The 9,319-nt window shown below is 38.1% G+C and overlaps 1 pseudogene; it reads right to left on the bottom strand.

The window, feature by feature from the left end:
- On the bottom strand, nucleotides 1-6,152 carry LOC103662046 (annotated as a pseudogene).
- Between the last annotated feature and the right edge of the window lie 3,167 nt (nucleotides 6,153-9,319).

The raw sequence follows: 9,319 nt of genomic DNA, 5'->3' as shown, positions 1-9,319 counted from the left end.
CTAAGAATTTCTCTTTAAAATCTTTCTCAATGAATCTATGACTTTCTTATTTCTCAAGCTGTAGATAATTGGATTTAAGAAAGGAATTATGACAGTGTAAAATAGAGAGTCCATCATATCTTGATCTTCTGATTGTGTAGATATGGGGCGCACATACATGAAGACAAGAGCACCATAGTATAAAGAGACAGATAAGAGATGGGCTCCACATGTGGAGAAGGCTTTCCTTATCCCTTGTAGAGACTTCTTTTTTAAGATTGTAAAGAGAACTAGTGTATAGGAGACAAGAACTATCAGAATGGTGAACATCTGTATTGACCCAGCAAAAATAAATAGTATCAGATAATTGATAGAAGGGTCAGTACAAGAAATCTTAAGCAATGGTATAATGTCACAGTAAAAGTGATGTACTATGATGGAATTGCAGAAGGTTAATCTGAATAAAAAGGAAGTATGAATTATGGCATGAAGAAGGCCACCTAAAAGTGACAAAACTAACAGACGGTTGCATAATGTATTGGACATAATGACTGGATAAAGTAATGGTTTGCATATGGCCACATAGCGATCATATGCCATTGTTGCCAGCAGAAAACATTCCACTGTTATACTTATTGCAAAGGAAAAAAATTGTATCATGCATTCTGAAAGAGATATCATTTTGGTCTTGGCAAAATGTTGACCAGCATCTTGGGGGATACTGTGGATGATATCCGAGCATCCACAAATGCCAGACTCCCAAGGAATAAGTACATGGGGATGTGAAGCTGAGGGTCATTCCTTATGAGGGCAATTAGACCAAGATTCCCCACTATGGTGAGAAGATAGATAACCAAGAACACCAGGAACAGGGGGATTTGCCACTGTGGCTCATATGTGAGTCCTGTGAGAATCAAATCTGTCAGCAATGTTGCATTTCCATGTCCTTTTCCATGTTCCTTTTCCATATCCTCACTGGGTGTTGCCTGAAATGAAATTTAGTAAATGGGAAAAAGAATTCACTCAGTTTATAACATGAAAATATGGGGAGGAGAGTTGAAATAAAATTGCGTACATCAGAATACCCTCTTGATTTTGTGTATTTCCTCTATATTGATTGGAATCTTTTGAGGGCTTGGAAATAAGTGCAGTTATTTCAATTTTTCAAATCTGTAGCAATGAACAGAATTGGGAAAATGAAAGACACTGTAATATGTCCTAAATTTATGGGATAGGTTGGGTGTGATATGGAAATTTTCTGTTTGGGATGTGGATGTAGGGTGAAGGGAAAAGGAGCTTGAAGGGTCTCAGTAATAATGAGTTAAAGAGTATGTGAAGGATCATGAACATTATTCATCAGGGAATAAGCATGCACTGAAACTTAAGAGAAGGGAGTAGTACTGATAGATGCTTTTTAAAAATGAATATATGGCAGTGTAGAAAATAGACTGCAGAGAGGGAGAAATTAGGGTCAGGAATACTAGTCAAGAGGAAGTGACTACTATGCAGTGTTCTCAAACAGAACCTATAATAAAACCTCAAATCTGTATTTTTCATAAAAGGTTCCCCAGATTACACATTGGAATCATCTGGGGAAACTCATGCAAAATATAGATTTGAGGTTTTACTGTACACAATAATTTAGTGAATCAATTATTAAGTCTAATCTGTATTCTACTTGATCTCTAAGTGACTCAAATACATGTGACATGGCTAATTCACGAATGAAATGACATTGAGATTGATGGGAAGATGAAGAGGCAGATGGAAAAGAGTTCACAAGGTAGATGCATGGGGCACCTGGGTGGCTCAGTCATTAAGCTTCTGCCTTTGGCTCAGGGCGTGATCCCAGGGTCCTGGGCTTGAGCCCCGCATCAGGCTCCCTACTCCGCTGGGAGCCTGCTTCTTCCTCTCCCACTCCCCCTGCTTGTGTTCCCTCTCTCGCTGGCTGTCTCTCTCTCTGTGTCAAATAAGTAAATAAAATCTTTAAAAAAAAAAAAAAGGAAGATGCAGCCTCTCTGACACATTACAGGTGAAGAGTTAGTGAAGAATGGAGGAGTCACTTGTCAACTGGGTAGATTCTCATCAAAAATTAAGAACTCAGTACAGTAGCCAGTTTGGGGACAACCATTGCATGTGTACTTTGTAGTTTGAGTCTACTACAAATTATTAATTGGAAGTCATTGCGATAGACTGAAGGCATACTTATGTATGAACTATATATTGGAAAATACACAAAGTGAAGAGAATAGTAAATAACTAAACTGACAAAGTATATTAAAATGGAGTGAAGATAATATGTCACTTTTAGAGAGCCAACCTGATCCTCTTTACTACCACACAATCTTGGTGCCAGGCAAAGTCTACCACCCACTCCAGGAGCCAACAGAGCTACAATTGACTTTCCTAGCCCCCTAACAACTACAGTCAGGGGACTTGCAATGTAAGTTTGACAAATCTACATCGCTCACACTACATTTGGATTTTGGAGTGCAGGAGAAAAAGGGACAAGGACAAAAGAGAATTTGAGTGGCTAAGGCAGCCAAAGCACAATATGAAGGTTCCAGCAAATGCACCCTGCACCCACACCAGTGACTCTGTCAGTGTGAACAGTGGCATTCCCACACAGCGGCAGTCATAGCAGCCCTCATGGAGTCAACGTTGGAATATAATTTCTGCTGTTCACAGACTGCCATGCTTGCTTCTGCTGCTGCCCATTTTTTCCCAACTGATCCCTTTAATCTCCCAGCATTTCTATGTTAGATTCCATTCCAAAAAATAATGTCTTTTTGAAAGTAACAGTTCTGACTGGCAGCAAATAAGAGACCAGGAAAGGATACTGAGCAGAATGATCAAGAAGAGAAGGAAAGCAGGACAGGTGAGTGTCATGAACACAAAGAGAGGAAGATACTCAAGAAGGACAAAGAAAATTATGGTGCCAGTCACTAAAATAAATGTTTGAGTAGGACAAGGAGTGAACAGGTATGATTGACCATGGAAACTAAGAGATGTTTAGTGGCTTTAGGGAGAGCAATTTCTGTTATGTGATGCAGTGGAGGCCAGAAAATAATGAGCAGTGAATGGGAACAAGTTGCACACAGGGAGCAGGAAAGTGACATTGAATACTCCAAGAATGTGGATGGCAGGTGTTATATGTCTATTCCAGGTGGACAAATAGAATATTTTTCCCTGACATTGTTTTAATAAAAGTTTTCAAAAGAGACAAACGGAGAGGAACCCATGAAAAGGAGGAAGAAGACAGCAGAAGGAGAAGTTTGGGTGGGTGAAGATCACAAGATGCATGAACAGAAATAAGCAGAGAATAACAGACACATGGATGGATAAGTGTGGGAAAGACAAGGAAAGAGGAAGGATTAAGAATATATCAGGGGTGCCTGGGAGGCTCGGTTAAGAGGCCGACTCTTGATTTCAGCTCAGGTCATGATCTCAGAGCCCTGGGATTGAGCTGTGCTTTGGGGTCTGCACACAGTCAGGAGTCTGCTTGAAGATTCTCTCTCTAACCTCTGCCCCTCCCACCAACTGCACACACACACTCTCTCTCTAAAATAAATAAATAAATCATTAAAAGGAAAAAGAATGTATCAGAGAAAGATTATGGACAACAAAAAAGGAAAGGCCGAGAGTTTGGAGATAAATATTTATTTTAACCCTGGTTGTCATTTAAAGTTGTCAACATTGGGTATCTTTCCTTTCTTTTTTTTTTTTTTTAATCAAATTTCCAAATTTATTTTTCCTATGGAATATGTGTAAGCAAAAGATTTTCAGGTTAATTTTCACTTCAAAAACTGTTCATACATTAGCACTGCCTGAAAGGTTTTTCATATTAAAAAGTTGCTTTACATTTGTTATTACAGTGATTAGATCTGACTTTTTCTAGAAATCCTTATGGTTTTACTTGAAAACACCTTTCTTCTACCAGTGTTTTAGCAGAATAAAATTGAGCCAGAATGTAGTGGCATACAGATGATATAAAAAAACAAAGCCACTAATTTCACTTGGTAACTGTATTTTTATTTGGAAAAGTCTCCTTTCTAGGTAATTCCAAATCACTAAATAATTAAAAAATTTCAAATTCAGTTTATGCAGGTACTTATTGAGATATAAATGCTGAAAAGAGCAGTGAAGGAGCACTTACTGCCTATTTCCTGCTACGTGTATAGAAATAGTCAATGAAATTGTTGTCGGAAGTAGGGGATAGGATAGAGTTAATAGGCAAGGGATGTACCTTAGAAGTTTGAATCAGAAACTTTGATCACTTAAACATAATGGAGCTTTTAATCAGAAGAGGCAAAGAGATTTCTTACATAGGAATGAAATGATTTTTTAAATGTAGTTTAAATTATTTAACACTCTAGTTAATGAACACTCATAAAGACATTATAAATATGTTAAGAAATAATAAAACATTGTTAAAAGTACTAATTCAGTCTTTTAGCTACTTTGCTTTACTACATGATAGTCATTAAAATTTAATATGTAAATTATTCACTATTTGTTTTCTATTACTCACCTGGCTTTTTGGCTCTTGTAAACCCAATGTAAAATTATTATAAATGTAATGGTATATCAACTTCTTATATGAAGAATAATGAATTTAAGAGTAATCATTTATCTCTTACCCATATCTCATAAGAAATTGAGGAAATTCATTCAAAATGTTAGTCTTTCTAAACTAGATTAGAAACACAGTATTCCTGAAATGACCATAACATGGGTAGCAACTCCTTGCACACTGATTCATTTCGGAGGCTTCATTTAACAAGCTCAGGAAAGTGTTATTTATATCAATTTGTTTCAAGCACAACAGTGAATCAGTTGTACAACTGTGGGCTTTTTGCCAGAAAAGGAAAGAATGAAGAACTAAAATTCTCCCAGCAGCATTCAAGGCTTTCCTTTAGGACAAAACTAAATTGTTCTTCTGGGCATTGTAAACTTGAACATGTATGAGAAGTCCAGGTATCTCATAGGGCATTACAGATTCTGAAATCATAAACTTCAAACATCTTAGATCTTGCATTTTATGCCCCTGTTTTCCACTATTAATGACAACTCTGACATATTTATGCAAATTTCAATGTATAAATTTTGATGTTCTGAGTGGTTTGATTATTAATATGATCTTATCGGAGCTAATCATACATGATTTTAATGAGGCCAAAGATCAGCTTTCCCTTCAGGAGCCAACTCCAAATAGAGGTGTCCTCCTGATGCAAAGTGCAGCTCACATTCCAGACCTGCACTGCACTTCCCACTTTAATTTGTAAACAGGTGAGAAATCTTATTTGGCAGAGGTCAAGGGAAGATGAAAGGGAAAAAAAACAAAGGACCATAGTGGGAGTGGTATATAATAGTGCTTCTCAAACATTAATGCCTGTGAATCTCCTGGTGATTTTCTTAAAAAGCACGCTCTCCTTTGATAGGTCAGGGAGGATGTCTGAGAGTCCTTGTGTCTAACAAGGTGATACCCTGGATATTTGCCACCTTTAGGGTCTTCCATCCTTGGAGGGTCTAGATGATCTCAGAGCTAGATCATCAGAGAAACAAACAAAGAAAATGGTAAATGTAGCTGGCATGCAAAGAGAAGCAAGATGGAGCCAGATGGGACAAGAAAGTCCAGCATGCTTGGGCTCATATGGGTCATGGAGGCTAAGTCAGGCACTTTGTTCTTTACCCCACTTTTAAGGACAACTAGTGAGATATTTTGAACATGGTGGTAAGGTGTTCATATTTACCTTTCAGCATGAAGAAAGAAGTGATATGAATGTTCATTCAGAAAATAATGACATCATTTATGTCAAAATAGTACGATGTAGAAATAGTAACATTTTGATTTGGTATCTGAAGAGGAGTAAAGATGCTTAACCTCCACATGGGATATGATCGCAGCTAGGGGGAAAAGAAAGGGCCTATATTTTGATAGAGTCATTAATCAGTCATCCTGTGTCCTTAAGATTTGTTTGTGAGAGTCAAAGAAGAGGAGGAAATAAACTACATAGATAAAAGGGAAGCCCTGTGAAAACTCAGCAGAAAGGTGGGTAAGCAATAGGTGCAGTGGTAATTTCAACATAATCCAAACGAGTTAAATTTAATTCTCCCTTCAGTCTTGTGTATTTATCTCTCACCTCATTTTGTGGTCCATCTATGGTCTGCATTGCTGCTTCCAGTATGAGTAGTCTTCTCAATTTAGTTATTTTAAATTGTGGTTCAATGTGTCTCACTTTGGTGATCCTTTGCATTTCCCCAATGATGAATTATATTGAACATATTTTTGTGTCTCCTTTTGACATCTGTATATCTTGTTTTTTGAAGTGTCTATACAAATGTTTAATCTTTTTTAATTGAGTTATATATTTCTTAATTTTTAGCTTTAAGATTCTTCTTGTATTCTGGATATGAAGGTCTTATCAGATATATGATTTGCAAATATTTACTTAAGGATCTTGATCTTCTTTTCGTGCTATAGAATATCACACTTATTCCTATGCAGCAACTACAGTAGACTTATTGGTAGACATTTGTGTATGAGAAGTTGAGAAATAAATTCAACAAAACTCAGATTTTTTTATTTATCTAGGTGAAATTTCTAGTCATCCAGTGGTGGGTCATGTGGAGACATCTCTTCAATGGTAAAGGATAAGTTCTTGCATCTGGCCCTCCTATAGCCAAAAGAGAGGTATGACATCTATTGGGACTCTGTGGATTTTGGAGGCAATGTCATTTGGGTGTATAATTCCAAACCATTTACCAAGTGTCCAGGAAAGCTGTTAGTTTTAAGTGTAACTCTGAACAGGAGAAGGATGTACAAAGGTGTAGGCAGCTGTGCAAGCTGCTCTACTACTTGGGTCACATGATCTACCAAAACCAATTGTGGTTGAAGTAATAGTGAGAGATAAGGGTGCTTTTTGGAGACTTAGGCAGGTCTCTGTAGGTAAATCACAGCACAGGCCCTTAGGTTTAGAGCTAAGCCATGCTATCACTGCAGATAATTACTCTCCATTTGAAAAACACCTATTGGTTTGCTCCTAAGCCTTAAGAGGGATTGCACACTTAACCATGGGCCACCAAGTTCCCATGAGAGCAGAGTTGCCTTTTGTGAATTGGGTGTTGTATTACCCACCAAACCATAAATTAGGACTTCATAGCCACGGCATCATCAAATGACATGGTACATCTACGATGTAATCTCAGAAGGCCTTGAAGGTACCAGTAAGTTACATGAGGAAGTGGTTCAAATGTTCATGTTCCCCAGGCCTGTTAGATGGACTTCTCTATTCTAGCCATACTTATGGCTTCACAGAAGCTTCTCTATAATCAGTAGACAGAGAGAGAGAGATGAACTGGGCCAGGGTTACTGATAGTTCAGCAGGATATGCAGACACCAGTTGAATGTGGACAACTGCAACACTGTTGAGAGTATCTGGGACATTCCTGAAGGACAGTGGTGAAAGAAAATCCTCCCAGTGGGCAGAAGTTTGAGCATTTACCTAATTGTTCATTTACCTGCTAGGAGTGAGAGCTACATATGTGGTTAGATAATGATTCAAGGACTTTGAGAAATGGTTTGGCTGCATGGTCAGGGACATTGAAGGATTAAGACTGGAAAATGATGGCAAGGATATGTGTGGATGAAGAGTGTGGAAAGCTCCCTCTAAATGGATAAAAATATAAATGTATTTCTGTCTCATATATACGTTCACCAAAAGGAGACCTGTGCAGTGAAAGATTGTAATCAAGTGGATAGGATGACCCACTCAATGGATACCAGTCAACATATTTCTCGTGCCATCTCTCTAATCACCAATAGTTGTCATGAAAAGGGGGACTATCGTGACAGGAATGGAGGTTATGCCTGGTCTCTGCAATATGGAATTCTATTTACTGTGGCCAACCCAGCTATGGCCATTGCTGAGTGCTGTCTGCCAGCAGCATAGATCAACACTGAGTCGCTTCACTGGGGTCATCAGCCACCTACCTCATGGCAGGTTGATTATATTGGCCCAATTATAATAACGGAAGGGATGTATGTGTTTTTACTGGGATGCATACTTACTCGATATAGATTTCCACTCCTGTTTGCAATGCTTCTGCCAACACTCTGTGGACTTACAGCATTCTTTATCCACTCTCATAGTATTCCACTTGCATTGCTTCTAATCAAGCAACTCATTCCATAGTAAATCAAGTGTGGCAATGGCCCCATGATATTAGAATTCACTTACCTTACATTTTCCCAACCATCCTGATAAAAATAGTTTGCTAGAACAATGGAATCATCTTTTGAAACAGTTATTACACCATCTAGATGGCATTACCAGCAGGGCTTGGCAAGGTTCTCCAAAAAGCTGTATATTTACTGAATCAGTGTCCAATACACAGTACTGTTTCTCTATAGCTAGTATTCATGAGTCTAGGAATCAAGTAGTTAACACAGAAGTGGTACCACTTACTATTACTTCTAATGATGAACCAGCATGACTTTTGCTTTCTGTTCCCCTTGCTTTTGTGCTCTGCTGTTCAAATTGTCTTACAGACAGAAGAGGAAACGCTTCCACCAACACACATACAATGATTCTGTTGAGCAGGAAGTTAAGAATGGCAGTAGGCCACTTTGTGCTCTTTCTTCCTCTGAATCATCATGCACAGAAGGGAGTTACTCTGCTGGCTAGTGAGATACCAAGGAGAAATTGGACTATGCCACAATGGAGATGAGAACAAGTATGTCTGAAATTCATATCACTTAGGGTGTCTTTTAGTAGTGCCATTCCCTATAATTAAGGTCAGTGGAAAGCTCCAACAAACCCACTGAAGCAGGATTCCTATTGTCCTGACACTTAAGGAATGAAAGTAAAGAAGAATGACCAGGTAGAGAAAAACTGACCAGCTGAGGTGCGTGCTGAGGAAAAAGGGAATGTAGAATGAGTCACGGAAGAGATAATTGTGAACATTAGCTATGAGCACAGGAGTAGTTATAGAAATAAGAACTGTAATTGCCAGGAGTATTTACTACTCAGTTTGGTAAGAATATATTTGTCTGTGTTTGTGTGTGTATATCTCTGTGTGTGTGTACAGGACCATATGTTTTTATATATATAAATATAAATTGCAAATATATTCATTTTCTTTCCATTCATGTTCTCTTAACAGGTAACACAATGTATTGAATTTATTGCATCGAAATTATAGTTAATTTGGCATCATAGTATTTCAGTTACCAGTATCATGGAGAAGAGTACACATCACTCAAACACTTCACCCCCTCTACTGGGGAAAGTGTTAGTGCATTTTCAGTTTTACACAGCTTTTGGTTGTATCATATTAG

The sequence above is a fragment of the Ursus maritimus genome, unplaced genomic scaffold, assembly GCF_017311325.1.
Source record: "Ursus maritimus isolate PB19 unplaced genomic scaffold, ASM1731132v1 scaffold_4, whole genome shotgun sequence".
Lineage (NCBI taxonomy): Eukaryota > Metazoa > Chordata > Mammalia > Carnivora > Ursidae > Ursus > Ursus maritimus.
The sequence above is the reverse complement of the archived record's forward strand: the minus strand, read 5'-3'. Positions and strand labels throughout refer to the sequence as shown.